The sequence below is a fragment of the Quercus lobata genome, chromosome 5 (genome assembly GCF_001633185.2).
Source record: "Quercus lobata isolate SW786 chromosome 5, ValleyOak3.0 Primary Assembly, whole genome shotgun sequence".
Classification (NCBI taxonomy): Eukaryota; Viridiplantae; Streptophyta; class Magnoliopsida; order Fagales; family Fagaceae; genus Quercus; species Quercus lobata.
Genome location: NC_044908.1, coordinates 31,534,533 through 31,539,354, shown reverse-complemented (window position 1 = coordinate 31,539,354; position 4,822 = coordinate 31,534,533). Strand labels below are relative to the sequence as shown.

Here is a 4,822-nt window from a genome sequence, read left to right as displayed (position 1 = left end):
GGTTCAAAACGAAGGTAGAACTTAAGAAATTCATAAAGACCCAAACTAACATCAGTACTTAAATATATCAATGCATCCAATAGAACTTAATATTTCAAAAGATTACAGAGGAATGTTGTCTCACAAGCCACAACCAACATCAATACTTTAAATCAAAAAAACCCCTTTCACATCCAACAAAAAACCCAAACTAGACCATGGACATGGAAAATGGAGAGGGAGAGAGAGGTATGGACACAGTGACAGAGAGGTAGACTCGCCGGTGAAGATTCAGGCCTGGTTCAGTGTTCAATCACATAATGTTCTTCTTCAATGCTTCGAACACGGATTGTGGTGCCATGGAGCTAGCTCGCTGGGGATGAAGAGGGAAGTGAAAATGAGAAGAGGCTAAGATAGGGAAGTGAGAAGGGGGAAAATTTTCAACAAAAAATTTGGGGAGAAATGAATTGGAACAGGGGAATCTCCAATGATCATAACCAGCCTAAGATGGATGTGACAATACACTGGCGAAGGGGCCCACAATCTCAGCTAATTTACGGACTTGCCACTGAGTGACCGGTTTTGAGTTTTGAAAACAGCAGAATTGAGTTTTCACTTTCCGTCACTCACCCATTTTTTTGAGTCACTGAGTCATGAAAATGGTGATCTAAAACTCATCCAAACAAGTGCTCTTTCGTGGGACCCACATGATTTGGATGATGAAAATAGAAAACTGAGTGATATTACTCAAAACTCATTGCATCCAAACAAGCTCTAAGAGGCCATTTGGATTGGAAAAAACTGAGTGATATCACTCAGTTTCCATAACCTATAGTCCAAAACTCGTGGGTCCCACAAATGAAAGTGTTTGGCTTGGTTTTGGACATTTGTTTCCATCACTCAAAACTCAAAAATTTGAGTTTAGGTGATGGAAACCGAAAACAAAATTTTGATGTTTTCAAAAGTTGAAAATTGAGTTTCAATGGCAATAGTGGTAAATAGAGTGACCTCGTGGGGCCCATTATCAATGCATTGTCAAATCAGAGTTAGTCCTTCAATATTATCGTTGCAAATCCTCATTTCATTCATTTCTTGCCCAAAATTTTCAGCAACACTTTCCCTCTTTCTCACTTCCCTCTCTCCACCTCCTCCCACATTTCATCTACTTCATCCCTAGTGGCATTTAAGAATCGGAACTGAAGCATTGAACCATTTATGAGATGAACAATCCGTGATCGAAGACAAAATACCGAGGCGTGTTAGAATCTTCATCGGCGAGTTAGAGCTCTAGCACCGTTGTCCATACCAAGCCCTTTTATTTTCGTGATCTTCTCCCAGGCGCAATATATATCTCTCTCTCCCTCTCCATTTTCCATGTCCATTGTCTGATTTGGGTAGTTTTAATTTCCATTTTATTAATTTTGTTGGAATTATTTTGGATGTGAAAATGGGTTTTTCTCCATAGATTGATGTTGATGACCGTTTTTTTTTATACTAGTAATTACTTGCTTTGTGTGAAAATCGAAGGAAAATAAACTCAAATCAGTTCAACTTATATATCTATCCTTACATATCCTTTGTTTGATTTTGTAGAAATGAAAAATTAACTAAAATTTTTTCTGTTTTCCTCTTTCAATTGACTAAAGTGGACCCTTTTAACTTCTCATGTAAAAGGCTTAAGCTTTATTGTCCTATCTTTTCTCAAAGATCAAACAGGTTCCTATCATAGGTATTCACTTCATTATCTTTAAATCTTTCTTTTTTGTTTGTTATTTTATCGATTAGCAAGCCACCATTGCAAATGCCATTACCAGTGCAAGCATTAGCTGCCCTGGTTGCGCATGCCCTTGCCAGTCCATTTAAAATAGTGTCCACATGCATTTAGTGCTCTGCTTTTGCCACTGCATCAGCTACTCTGCTTATACACATGCTTTGGGTGTTTGGAGAAGTAGATGTGAAGCTGTGGGTTTGGATATATGTTAGTTTGTGTGCTCCATACAATTTTATAGAAAAAATTTGTGTGCTTATGTTGTAGTTTGTGTGATTTTGCTGTATTGAGACATGTTAGAAAAAAAAAATGCTAAAATGAGTTAAATGCTTGCTTTACATCATTGATAACATAGATTCCATGTAACTAATCTATGTCAGTGTGGTTCTTATATATATATATATATATATTTGTCCAAAGATGAAAGACTTCATATAATTCCTTTTTTGAGCATATGATATTGTTTGGCATATAATTCCTTTTATAGGCATATACGTTGTACAAACTTAAATTACCACCAAGTATTATTCAATAATGTATAATATTAATATTCATTTTCTCAGAATATGATACTGTTTGGCAGATTATTAAGGCTTCATGATCACATGATTAGCCCCTTGCCCATGCCTGATAATAAATAAGATGTCCAACACTTTTATTTCAATAATTTTCCATGATATAATTACTTCAAAACAATCACCCCCCCCCCCCCCCCCCCCAAAAAAATAGCTTGTAGTCTCAACTAAAGATGAGATGATTTACACCTCACCCTTTTATTCCATAGTATACCAGTAAAGGATCCAAGTGGGCCATTCATAAAACTATTAATATATATATGTATATATTATAACATATGCAATTGTGTTGGGATAATTGTCTTAGATAGCACATGAAACTCAGGATGCTGACGATAAAATGTGGCCTCCCCACATTGAACACATTTTATTGACATTATGGTGGATGAACAATTGAAGGGGGATATGGAATATGGTATCTTTAAGGTTACAACTTGGCAATCAATTACAAAAACCCTAAATGAGCAAATTGAGAAAAGTTTCCTCCTTAAGCAAGTGATCCAAAAGCATAATAGGCTCAGGCAATAAAGAAAGTGGGGCCAGCTTTTGAGGCATACCGAGTTGAGTTGGGATGAGACAATCCAAACAGTTATTGCTTCTAAGGAGGTGTGAACGTATGTTGTTGTGGTATGTTATATTTACTACCCTAATTCTTTGCATATCTGTTCATAATTTTCTATTTCGTATTAGTAGGATATTGATGTACATATTGTCATTTCAGGATGATCTTAAAGCACTTGCATTACGAAAGAAGGGATGTCCTAACTATGGCAAGTTAAGGCAACTATTTGCCCCTAATATTGCAAATGGTGCCCTTCAAATTTCCTTAAACACACCAACCCCAGATAGTGATGAAGAGTGTGCCTTGGGTTGGGATGAGACAATCCAAACAGTTATTGCTTCTAAGGAGGTGTGAACGTATGTTGTTGTGGTATGTTATATTTACTACCCTAATTCTTTGCATATCTGTTCATAATTTTCTATTTCGTATTAGTAGGATATTGATGTACATATTGTCATTTCAGGATGATCTTAAAGCACTTGCATTACGAAAGAAGGGATGTCCTAACTATGGCAAGTTAAGGCAACTATTTGCCCCTAATATTGCAAATGGTGCCCTTCAAATTTCCTTAAACACACCAACCCCAGATAGTGATGAAGAGTGTGCCTTGGGTTGGGATGAGACAATCCAAACAGTTATTGCTTCTAAGGAGGTGTGAACGTATGTTGTTGTGGTATGTTATATTTACTACCCTAATTCTTTGCATATCTGTTCATAATTTTCTATTTCATATTAGCAGGATATTGATGTACATATTGTCATTTCAGGATGATCTTAAAGCACTTGCATTACGAAAGAAGGGATGTCCTAACTATGGCAAGTTAAGGCAACTGTTTGCCCCTAATATTGCAAATGGTGCCCTTCAAATTTCCTTAAACACACCAACCCCAGATAGTGATGAACAGTGTGCCTTGGAGGAGGAGCTTGCCAATGAGGCTCATCGTACCTAGTTGGGTAATGATGATTGCTACAATCCTAACATAGAGGGCATATCTTAAGATGATCCCTCTTTTACTGAGCAAACCCAACATGCGAACAAACGTCCCATTGAAGAGCCTATTGGCAAAGGGAAGAAGGTTGCCAAGAAAGGGGATAGGGCTAGTAAGATGACTATGGTTCTTCAAGAGTACACTGCGTTGGCAAGGGAAATTTTTTCCAACAAAAAGGGAAGGTCTATTGGTAGCTCCGACCATGGTGCACAATCCACTGGTGGTGGCGATCCTTGCCCCTTTGGGAGAGCTTTTGAAGTGCTGAACCTGTATGAAGATCTTGATGATGACACCTACGTTAACATCTCTGAAGTTCTCCAAAAAAAAGAGAAAATGGTGGTGTTCATGGGCATGCCAGAGCATAGGTGGAGGAGGTGGATGGAGTGCTATGCTAATCAGCCAAATGATTAATGGAGACTCCTTTTGTTATGTTGTTTATTGTGATTTGGATGTGAATCACTTGGTTGTAACTTTTAAGTGGTATTTAAGGACTTTATGTGTGTTCTTGGACAATCTTGGACGTTAGGTTTTATTTGTCTTATTCAGCTGAACACTTTTACTTAATGTTGTTTTATTGTAATGGTAATTGTTGTGAACTATGCATGTGGATTTGATGTTATTTAAATTAGTATGTGAGCTTTGTCATTTGGTGCTCTCTACTTGATGCAATTTACATTAGTATGTGTTTGGTAATTGCTATTATGTACTTGGTGTTTTTTTTTTATAGTATTATATATATATATATATTAATAATTTTTGTTATTTAGTTCATATTACTTACATTATAAGGAGAGTTGTGCTAATGTTATTGCAATATCTTTAGTACTTTATATTAATGTGTCAATTTACATATTGCAATATCTTTGGTATTAATGCTTTGGTTTTTGTAAAATATAGGGTATAATGGCCTCACCTAGTAATCCTTTCTGATAGTATGATTTTGACAACG

At 36.5% G+C, this 4,822-nt stretch overlaps 1 long non-coding RNA gene across 1 annotated transcript; it reads left to right on the top strand.

Annotated features, from left to right (window-relative positions):
- The first annotated feature begins 1,063 nt into the window (after positions 1–1,063).
- On the top strand, positions 1,064–4,453 carry LOC115988678. The gene is made up of 4 exons (XR_004091618.1): positions 1,064–2,949; positions 3,044–3,253; positions 3,348–3,557; positions 3,652–4,453. It is a non-coding gene; the product is annotated as an uncharacterized LOC115988678 (long non-coding RNA).
- The last annotated feature ends 369 nt before the right edge of the window (positions 4,454–4,822 follow it).